Source organism: Choloepus didactylus, chromosome 19 (genome assembly GCF_015220235.1).
Source record: "Choloepus didactylus isolate mChoDid1 chromosome 19, mChoDid1.pri, whole genome shotgun sequence".
Lineage (NCBI taxonomy): Eukaryota > Metazoa > Chordata > Mammalia > Pilosa > Megalonychidae > Choloepus > Choloepus didactylus.
In genome coordinates, this window is record NC_051325.1 from 50,090,530 (window position 1) to 50,102,538 (window position 12,009).

A 12,009-nucleotide genomic window follows, 5' to 3' on the forward strand; every position below is an offset into this window, starting at 1 on the left:
TGCCTCTCCTATTCTACCACCCTCCCTAGGATTCATTTTTATATTGCATGCATAATCTCTTCTTTCTTGTGCAGAGATGATTGTCTCAGAAGCAGGCTTTAGTGAACCAATGACTTGACAATCAACTAGTCCTAAATGCACAAAGATTTCTAAATGACAGGGTGCCAGGAATTAAAAATTTTAAAGCATAAATTGTAAACAAACAAACAAACAAAAAAAAAAAAGGGGGATATTTTATCCTTTTAGAATTGAGAGTGTTCGCTTAGGGGAAACCAGTAGGGGAGAGAAACAGCTCATTTCCTTTCTAATCAAAGCTGTTTATATGGTAGTTTTTAAAAGTTATACTTTTTTTCAAATTAAATATAGAATATAGCAAAATATGAGTTCACATAACTAGATTTGTTACTTTTAAACTAAGGAATTCTTTTATCTGATAATTCTGATTCTCATGGAGTAAAATTTTATAGGATAATTGGCTATTAATTTGGCTTTAATTTCATTTAAGATTATCTCTGTGGGGGCTATTCAACTTCCATAGATTGCAAAATCAGAATAAGTACACACCATACTATAGTCCATGTACACCATGTAAACAGTGATATTTGTGTGAAATCAATAGTTACATCTTTGCCTATGTTTTTTGTTTTTGTTTTTGTTTTTTGGTCTAAAACAGTTTAAAAATTATCCAGCCTAGATTATATTATCATGGAGTGCAAGAGTATTGGTATGTCTCTCCTTAGTCTGAGAACTAAAGTGGAGATTCTTCCAGTTACTAAGTCTTCCTCTACTATATTCTGTAACTAGAAAGATAACCACAGCATGGGTTTGTGGTCCCAGTGACTGAACCAAACCCTCTGTGAGATAGATTCAGATTTCAAACTCCTTCTATCTCAACTTTGATAAGAACTCACTGTGAACCTTGTGGTGGTTGGGAATTCTAAAAATTATCTCAGAGCCAATATCTAATTACCCATGCAAGGTCTGGGTATTCTCCTTTCTCCAGTACACAGTCACACTGGTAAATGACCATAGTTCCTTCTGGGACATGTTTTAGGAATATTCACACTATGCTCCTATGGCAACATTACAGGGACCTTATGCAAAAGTTTTCCTGAAGCCATTCTGGGTTTAGGAATTGGATTAAGTCTGTTTATGTTGGGTTCTCTGAGAGGGCTGCAAATAAAAAGCACCATTCTTTCCCACCTGTATTCTAAACAATCAAAAATTAAAACAAGCAGTAGCAGACGGGGATTAAGATGCCACCTTTATTACTGATCAACACTGAATTGGAGGATGCAACTTAGTATGTCCACCGAATGGCCAATTAATTGCATGATGGAATCAGACTAATTTACTAACCCAATTATAGATAATGCTGATCAGGATATGTTTCCCAGCAGATGACTTTAGGTACACAGGATTAGAGAGGACATCAAATTGTAGTTCAGTCGCAACAAGAGGAGAAAGTGCTGAGCTGGGCAAATCCGGTTACTCTTCTCAGTTTTACAATTAGATAAACTTCCTCCATCTTACCTGGGGCAGAATGCATAGTGAGGCGGAGAGAGGCCAGAATTGGGTTTCGGGAAAATCCCACACATGGAAATCAAGACTCGAAAGAAAAACATTTCCTACTAATGTTAACCTCATAAAAATGGCAGTCCTGCCTAATAATCCTGCCTGTGTGTGTGTATATATATATACACACACATATATGGATAATGTAAGTCTAAACAGAATTACAGAGACCTTTTGTTCCCAGAATTTGATCAAAGAACTCTAAAGAACACCTTGGTGAGCATGTCTATTAGAAAATCCAATAAATTTTTGTAAACATATTAGATAATATAAACCACTGAAGGAATAGGGGTGAGTGGATATAAGGGAATACAAAAACCAAGGAGACAAACACTTTCTGGGTTTAAACACCATCAGAATTCTCTTTGCCGCTCAAGTCTGCTTATCGCTGCATCTTTTTCCTTCAGTAATAGCTGTTTTCTTGACTTAGCTGCTGGAGGGTCTAGGATCACATATTAGCTCTCCTGGACTTAGCTCCCATTACATTATCTCAGGAAGGGTTCTCACTGGCCCAGCTTTCTCAAATGTTCATCCATGGTGTCATCAGTGTGCAGTCAGGAGGATGGGGGCACCATGGGTAACAGCCACTTCTGTAGATAAAGTAACTGGTCTCAGTCACTAAAAGATATGGAGACAGAATGAGAAGACAAAAACCAAGTTACCTAATTTGAGAATTTAATAAACCATAAGACAGAAAATTGTTAATCAGCATAGGAACAATTGGTATTAATTCAGAATGAACTCACACATCATAACACACCATCAAGAAACAGAAGAAAGGACTATTAACATTTTAATACCTGTTTCATTATTTTAAAAGGGAGGCACACTTGACATAATGTTTGAATTGTTGCTGAACATTTTCACCATTTATACTGAATGTTCTACCACATTAATAATAATTATTAAACACACTGTATTCCTCTCCTCTGAGTTCCCAGCATATAGTAAATATTGAGTATGGCAGAAAAACTTCCCACATCCAATACATTAATGAGATTTCACTCCTTCATGAGAATTCATAGGATTTTAGCCTCATGTAAATTATTCAATTTGTTGACTTATTGTAATTCATTGCTTTCTTGGAAATTATTCTTTGTGAGTTTTCTGATGCAAAAGGAGGTTTGATTTGTGGTGAAATGTTTTTTTCACATTTGTTACATTCATAAGGTTTCTCCCCTGTGAATATTTTCTAGGTTCAGTGAGAGTCCACAACTGATGACAGGTTTTCCCATATTCATTACATTAAGGTTTCTCTCCTATGTAAATTCTCTGATGTACACTGAGGACTGACATATGGCAGAAGGATTTCCTACATTCATTACATTTATATGGTTTCTCCCAAGTGTGAATTCTCTGATGTTCAATGCAGGAGAACTCCTGGTAGAAAGTTTTCTCACATTCAGTACATTCATAGGGTCTCTCTCCAGTGTGTGTTCTCTTATGGTGCGTGAGACCTACCTTCTGGTGGTTGTTTTCCCACATTATTACGTTCATAATATTTCTTCCCTCTGTGTGTCCTGAAATGTTCAGTGAGGGCTGACCTCTGAAAGAAAGTCCACATTCAATACACTTATATGATTTCTCCACTCTATGCATTTTCTGATGTAAGAAAAGAACTGACTGTCAGTGAAGGTTTTCCCACATTCACTGCAATCATAGGCTCTCTCTCCAGTTTGAGTTCTTTGGTGTCGAGTGAGGTGCGTCTTCATATGGGAAGTTTTCATACAATCATTGAAAGCATAGGGTTTCTCCCCTGTGTGAATTCTGATGTACAATGAGGGTGGACTTCTAAGAGAAGGTTTTCCAACATTCATTACATCCATTTGGTTTCCTTTCAGCATGTACCCTCTTCTGTGTAATGAGGACTTTTCTCGAGGAAGGTTTTTCCACACTGATTATAGTCAAAGGGTTATTTCAAAGTCTGAATATTCTGGTACAGAATAAGATCTTCATTTTGAGTTCTGGCATTCCTAATTTGATTATATTTGTACTTTTTCATTTCAGAATGACTTTTCTCGTGCTTAGTATACAGTTTTGATTTCCACATTAATTGTATTTATCAGGAATCTTTTTTTTTTTTAACCTTTTTCCTTCTAGTTTATTATTACAGGAGAAGAGGAGAAGATTCGTTTCTCTCAACATGCTAAAATGGTTCCTTCCCAAGAAACTCATAGAAAATTATGATAAACAAAGGGTGTTACTATTTGTGAGCTTTATCTTTCAAGATTTTGATCCAGTGGGTACAAATAATTGGCTCTGAAAGTTAACCTCACTATCTAGCAAATAAGAGCCCTTAGGTAGCTAAGATGCCTAAAATCCAAGAGTTTTTTTAAAATTCAATTTTATTGAGATTATTCAAATACTATGCAGTCATCCAAAGTGTACAATCAATTGTTCATGGTACTATTATACAGTTGTGCATCACCACAATTATTTTTTTTTCAATTTTAGAACATTTTCATTACTCCAGAAAAGAAATAAAAATAAAAAAAAGAAAACTCAAATCCTCCCATATCCCTAACCCCCTTCCATTACTGATTCATAGTATTGGTATAATACACTTGCTACTGCTGATGAAAGAATATTAAAATATTACTAACTATAGTACATAGTTTGCAATAGGTACATCTCCCCTGTTTACCCCTCTATTATTAACTTACAGTTACAGTGTCATACATTTGTTCTAGTTCATAAAAGAAATTTCTAATATTTGTACAGTTAATCACAGACATTGTCCACCACAAGATTCACTGTATTACACATTCCCATGTTTTAATCTTCAACTTTCCTTCTGGTGACATACATGACTCTAAAGTTCCCCTTTCCACCACATTCACACATCATTGAGCACTATTAGTTATTCTCACAATAACTGCTACCATCACCTCTGTCCATTTCCAAATGCTTAAGTTAAATCTAATTACACATTCTTCACATATTAAGCAACCGCTCCCCATTCTTTAGCCTCATTCTATGTCCTGGTAACCTATATTTCATGTCTATGAGTTTACATATTATAATTAGTTCAAATCAGTGAGATCATACAATATTTGTCCTTTTATGTCTGACTTATTTCACTCAACATAATAACATAACATAAATACTAATAAAAAGCAACAAAAGAAAAGATAAAATTAAAATCAAGTACAATAAAAAAGTCAGATAACATCACCAATGTCAAGAATCCCATACGTCTCCCTTATATCCTCCTCTTATAGGCATTTAGCTTTGGTATATTGCCTTTGTTACATTAAAGGAAGCATAATACAATGTTTCCATTAACTACAGACTCTAGTTTGCATTGATTATATTTTTCCCCAATACCACCCCATTTTTAATACCTTGCAAGGTTGACATGCATTTGTTCTCCCTCATGTAAAAACATATTTGTACATTTTATCACAATTGTTGACCACTCTAGGTTTCACTAAGTTATACAACCCTAGTCTTTATCTTTCCTCTTTTCTTCTGGTGTCCTACATGCCCCAAACTTTCCTCTTTCAACCATACTCACAGTCATCTTTGTTTAGTATACTTACATTATTGTGCTACCATCACCCAAAATTGTGCTCCAAACCTCACTCCTGTCTTTTCCTGTCTGTAGCACTCCTTTTAGTATTTCCTTTAGAGCAGGCATCTTGTTCACAAACTCATTGTCTATTTGTCAGAGAATATTTTAAACTCTCCCTCATATTTTAAGGACAGTTTTGCTGGACATAGGATTCTTGGTTGGTGTTTTTCTCTTTCAGTATCTTAAATATATCTCCCCACTTCCTTCTTGCCTCCATGGTTTCTACTGAGAAATCCACACACAGTTTTATCAAGCTTCCCTTGTATGTGATGGATCTCTTTTCTCTTGCTGCTTTCAAGATTCTCTATCTTTGATGTTTAATAATCTGATTATTAAGTGTCTTGGCATAGATCTATTCAGATCTATTGTTTGGGGTATGCTGCACTTCTTGGATCTGTAATTTTATGTCTCTCATAAGAGATGGGAAATTTTCATTGATTATTTCCTTTATTATTGCTTCTGTCCCTTTTCCCTTCTCTTCTCTTTCTGGGATACCGATAACATGTACATTCATGCACTTCATGTTGTCATTCAATTCCCTGAGTTGTTGCTCATATTTTCCCAATCTTTTCCCTATCTGTTCTTTTGTGTGTAGGATTTCAGGTGTCTTGTTCTCCAGTTCCTGAATGTTTTCTTCTGCCTCCTGAAATCTGCTGTTGTATGTCTCCATTGTGTTTTTCATCTCTTGTGTTGTGCCTTTCACTTCCATATTCTGCCAGTTGTTTTTCAAACTTTCAAGTTCTTCCTTATGTTTGCCCAATGTTTTCTTTATATCCTTCACCTTTTTTGCTGTATCTTCCCTCAACTCATTGAATTGGTTTTTGAATTGATTTAGCATTTTTATTTGAAGATCTTCAATTAGTTGTTTTAATTCCTGTATCTCAGTTGAAGGGTAAGTTTGTTCCTTTTACCGGGCTGTATCTTCCTTTTTCCTAGGGTCATCTGTAGTTTTCTGTTGCCTAGGCATCTGGTTTCCTTGGTTACCCCAATCAGATTTTCCCAGACCAGAATGGGTTCAGGTCTCAGGAGGAGGCTGTATTCAGTATCAGGTTTCCTTGAGGGTGTGTCCTAGAAGATTGACAGACTTTCCTGTGAGGCCTCTAGATGCTGTGCTTTTCCTAAGTGGCACCTGTCAGCCCGTCACTCCCCACTGGTGTAAAGAGGTGTGGTCCCTTTAATTCTCAGCTTAAGTTGTTTATGGTTTGATTGTTTGTTTTCCCCCAGGCCCTGGGGTCTGAGTTCTGAAGGGAGGGCAGCCACTTGAGAGCCCCACCCCCATCCTCTTAGGGAATTTAGTTAGTCCCCCTCCTCTTAGGGAATTTAGTTAGTCCTCTAAAGCATCTTCTGCACTTGAATTACTCTTTTGTCTCTCTGATGCTGTTAACTCCACACCTGCCTGGGTCAGCACACAGAGAACTGAAAATGCCTGAGGCGTTTTCCACTGAGCAACTCAGATTGAGAGAGAAAAAAAGCCCCTTTTTAGAGCCAGTCCCCATCCCCCTAGTTTCGCCTGTCAGCCAGAGATAGTACTCAGTCCTCTGTGCTCCTTTTCTTGGGGCACAGCCGTTTTCCAGTATTCTAAGCTCAGCCATCTCCAAAAGCCTCTATGTTTTTTTTTCCATCAGCCCCACCTCCTGGGAGCAACCTCAGGGTACTTTGCTGCTTGTTAGGGGTTTGTCTGTGTTTGAAGCTTGTATTCAGCAGTCCACATTTGTTAATTAAAATCCCAGTTGGAGATTGGTTGAACTGTATTCACTTGCTCCTGGCAGGGACTGCTTCTTTCTCCCACAGAAAAGTTTTGCAGCTTAGCCTGCCACGGGGGGAGAGGCGCCAGTTTGCAGTTTTTACTTACAGTTTTTGTGCTGTGATCGCAGCTGTTCTACCCATTCCAGGCTGTACAATGTGTGGACAGTCACGGCTGTCTCCCAGCAGTTGTTCCAGATTATTTACTAGTTGTTCCTGGCTCTTTACTAGTTGCTCTAGAGGACTAACTAAATTCCATACCTCTCTATGCCGCCATCTTGCCCAGCCTCCCAGGGATCTTTTTAAAATGGCTTTTCTTTGCAACAATTACTTCTGAATTATTTCTCCAACTGTTTTCACAAGAATCATATTTAGAGAGTATTTTTCTTGAGGGAACAATATTTATGCTGGATTAAAGGTTTTCCCAAATACATTAGCTCTCTCTAATCAGAGTTTTGTTGCTAAAGAATATGATTTGCCTCAAATGTTTGTCTTGAATTTTCTTGTCATTCTCCAAGGCATCATCAACTTCTAGAAAGGAGTACAATTAACAATAACTTGTGAGTCTTTATACTTCTGTCAAATGAGGTATTTACAAATATTGTGTTGTTGGGGATTGGAATTGAGGTCCAACCTCCCAGGATTAAAGAAATTTTAAATGCAAATATTCCCTACCTGGCTGATTTGGGGGGTGGGGGGATGGGAAGCATACCCACCCACATCGACTTCTTTTACTAAAGGGTGAAGGGAAGAGGAAACCGGAAAATAATAGTACTTTTGACACTTCTGTCAACCTATTTTTTATTATGTATTTATAAAGAGAAATAGTCATAAAAAACAGTAAGCACAAAGTATATTGGAAGTACAATTGGCAGAGAATTAAATAAGACATACAAGATGCAAGCACTTAGAGACAGACATGAGACAGTGAGACCAGGAAAAACGGACTTCAGAGAGACAGTTGATATTATCAAAAAGAAACCACATGTTTATGGAGGCTGTATTCATGATTTGCAATGGGTAGAGGTGGCCTAAGGGTACATTGACTGAGGAAAGAATGGTGAACTGTGGTGTATGCATACAACGGAATATTGAGCAACTGCGAGAAGGAGTGAAGTTATGAGACACGCAACAAGGTGAATGGATCCTGTAGACAGCATTTTGAGTGAACTACGCCAGAAACAAAGGCAAACACTATAATGCCTCACCAATATGGACTAACTACAATGTGTAAACTCAGAATTGAATCTTAGAGCACAGCTTATCAGGGGAACGATTATTGTAATGATCCTCAGATAGTAAGCTCTTACAGCAGACGCATCTATTCCTGAATCATAATGGCTATCTCCAAACTCTGAGATGTTGATACCTTGGTGTATAACCTGATTGGTCTCTGGAACATTGGGTATCTGTGTGACACCTGAAACTCAGAGTTAGAGTTTGGCAGATATGAATGTCAGTATTAACACATACAATAACTGTTAAAAAAAAAAAAAAAAAAGCTGAAAAACAGCCCAGACTTCAGTTAGAGACGTGAATGAATCAGATCTGGTTAGGACTGGGGCAAATCAGGTCAAAGGGTAAAGGTCGAAACTGACTGTGCTTTGGAACTTCAACTTCCATGTGAGACCAAGGGAAGAGATGTTAATTTGGTGCAGGATCTATATTTTCTAAACAGTATAACTTCTACAGTCAGTTTGTTCAAACACCATAATTACATGGAACTTTGAATAGGAAATGAGATCTGGTAGGTTTGTATAGGTTAGTGTGAAATAGTGACACATCCCAAAGTAATCTGGGTGGAAAATAAAAATATACATGCAGGGTCCCCCTGAGGAGCTGGGAGAAAATGTGGAAGTGTTGGACTTCCTCACCTGGATTGTTGCTGATGTTCTCACAAACATTGAGGACTGGCAATTTGGTATGCCGAGCCCTCTATCTTGGGGCTTGCCCTTATGAAGCTTGTTACTGCAAAGGAGAGGATAAACCTGCTTGTAATTGTGCCTAAGAGTCTCTCCCAGTATCTCTTTGTTGCTCAGATGTGGCCCTCTCTCTCTCTAACTGAGCCACCTTGGCAGGTGAACTCATTGCCCTCCCCTCTACGTGGGACCTGACTCCCAGGGGTGTAAATCTCCCTGGCAATGCAGGATATGACTCCCGGGGATGAATGTGGACCCAGCATCATGGGATTGAGAATATCTTCTTGACCAAAAGGGAGATGCAAAATAAAACGAAATAAAGTTTCAGTGGCTGAGAGATTTCAAATGGAGTTGAGAGGTCACTCTGGTGGACATTCTTATGCACTATATAGATAACCCTTTTTAGGTTTTAATGTCTTGGATTAGCTAGAAGTAAATACCTGAAACTACCAAACTGCAACCCAGTAGCCTTGACTCTTGAAGACGACTGTATAACAATGTAGCTTACAAGCGGTGACTGATTGTGAAAACTTTGTGGATCACACTCCCTTTATTCAGTGTATGGATGGATGAGTAGAAAATTGGGGACAAAAACTAAATGAAAAATAGGGTGGGATTGGGGGGAGCAATTTGGATGTTCTTTTTTACTTTTATATACGATGGTACTATGAACAGTTGATTGTATGGTATGTGAATATATCTCAAACTGAATTTAATTAAAAAAAAAAAAGAAACCACAAGGAAGGGCAATTCTGAAATGTTGTAAATGGCATGGGAACTCTGGAATTTGCATGAATAAAGAGAAGAATGGAAAGTGAGACTGTAGGCTAAACTGAGGCACCCAGGACACCTAGACAACACCGTGAGTACATGTCATCTTAAATTTTATGCTCTAGGCCCCTTGCTTGCCTCACCCTAGCTCCAACCCTGGGACTGAGAATGGAAAGTGAGAATGAGTTATTTCTCTATTAAAGGATGAAGAGAAAATGGGAAGGTAACCAGAAAGAGCAGACCATGAAAGTCAAGCAAGATTTATGTTTTTTTATGACGGGCCTATGAATGCTCGAATATAAAACATATCTATAACAATAGGGACGAGGTGAGATAGGCAACAGAAAAACTGAATTCTAGGGATAGGTAACTTAGCGGCAGGAGTCTTTATAAAAAAAGTTTTCTTCAGGGAGAATGATTTAGGTATCTATGGCATGGCAGTTAACTGAACCCCATTGCTTCCAAGGGTCTGGAACTATAAAAAGAGATTCCTGAAAACACTACAAAGATACCAATATGATATTGTTCACCTTGGAACTCTCATTTCCATTGGTTTCTACCTGCTCAGTTATCACTTACTTACCTGGGTAGTTCTGACTTGAGAATTCCTCCACTCTCCATGGTTTTTCTCCTTGCTCCAATTTGAAGATCACATCTGGTTTGCTAACATGGTCCCTGTTAATGGGAAATGACACATAAGCTGGACCAAGCTCTTTGGACTTCAGGGACTCTGAAGAATGAAGAAAGTACAGCTTCAGAAACTGAACAATGAAGATGCTCAGCCATAGCTCCATAAAGGTAGAACCTTTTGGCCAGAGGGTTGGGCAGAGGAGACGGGTCATTGAGTAAACACATGCATTTCCACTGCTTAAGAGGGTTTAATTACCTTTCTCTCTGATTCTCAAAGCTAAATAATTAAAGTCAGAAATTCAATATGATTTTATGACAGAGAAAATGCATGCTCTTGGAGTTATACAGGGAGGCTGTACTTACCACTGAGACTCGGTGGCTGTACTTCCCCAGCATCACATCCTTGCACAGGATTATCTGATCAGGGTCCAGCTGCTGCCACTCATCCTGGGTGAGGTCCACAGTTAGCCTTGAATGAAACCGATCCCTGACAGAATATGTTTAATATGAAGTGATTAGAATAGTGTGGCATCAAGTACAAAGAGACCACTGTTACGGATGATGGAAAACCATAAAGAGATATACTTTGTGGGAAGGTAAAAAGTATTAGAAACATCCTGTCACTGTACTCACTTTTGAAGTTCATTATTTCGTGGGTCACTAACTCACAACACCGATCTTGCTCTCAAGCCGCGTAGGTTCTGAGAGAGTGACATACACAGAAATGTACATGTGCAATGAGGGACAATGACGGAAACGCATATAAGACAAAGGGTAGTTATAAAAGGAGAAAGCTCTTTCCATTTTGTGTCATCAGGCTTCTTTGAGGGGGTAATAATTTTAGTCCTGAAACATAAATAGGGTGTTTTATAGGAATGGGAGCAGTAAGAAATACATGAAGGCTATTATGGATTGAATCATGTCCCCTAGAAAGACATGCTCAAGTCCTAATCCCCAGTCATGTCAATGGGAACCCACTTGTAAAAAGGATTTTTGAAGCTGCTATTAAGCCAAAATGAAGCCAATGACTTGAGTCCTTTTAAGCACAGGAAATGTGGACACAGGAGAAGGAGAAAACAGGAGCCAAACGGAGATAGATGCCTGGGACAGAGGCAGAGACTGAGTTGTGGGTTGCCCACAAGCCACAGCCAGAAGCCTACAGACTTCAGAGAAAGCATGCCTGCCAACACCTTGATTTTGACTTTCAGCCTCCAAAACTGTGAGACAATTAATTCCTATGATTTAAGCTGACTAGGTCTGTGGTATTTGATAAAGCAACCCCAGAAAACTAAGACACAAGCATAAAACAGGTGGGAAGTTCAGAGAACTACACATATCTTAGTATGAAAAGATAATAAGGAGCTGGGCTGTGATGAGACAAATGGCTAAATATTGTTCAGAGGTGAGCAAATAAAGGGACATTTTTCTACAGTTAGTAGTCTTGAAAAATTTTAGGTGGTATAACACATCAGTAAAACCTGCTTGCACATATAACTAACATGTACATTTGCTTAGAAAGTATAATGTGTTCCTTTAGTAATAAAGCTTACTTATTTCTCATTCTTTGCATCAAAATGCCAATGTAAATGGAAGCCCAATGGATTTCTAGGGTGCACCCTGTCTTCCATGTGGGAGACCATTGTGAAAAACGGAAAGTCAGAAAGAGGTATTAACAAGCAAGGACTGGAGTTTTGTGATCAAAATTGAATTTTAGAAGCAATGCTCCTATATGAGGGGTTGGCAAACTACAGCCTGTAGGCTAAACCCAACCTACTGCAAGCCAAATCTAGCCATGCC

At 38.4% G+C, this 12,009-nt stretch overlaps 1 long non-coding RNA gene across 2 annotated transcripts; it reads right to left on the reverse strand.

The window, feature by feature from the left end:
- Positions 1–1,264: 1,264 nt before the first annotated feature.
- LOC119515736 lies at positions 1,265–11,174 on the reverse strand. 2 transcript variants are annotated; one of them, XR_005213134.1, is made up of 3 exons: positions 10,576–11,174; positions 10,166–10,257; positions 1,265–2,193 (listed from the first exon to the last, which is right to left on the reverse strand). It is a non-coding gene; the product is annotated as an uncharacterized LOC119515736 (long non-coding RNA). The 2 variants fall into 2 exon arrangements; XR_005213133.1 differs by having other exon boundaries at positions 10,166–10,312.
- Positions 11,175–12,009: the final 835 nt, after the last annotated feature.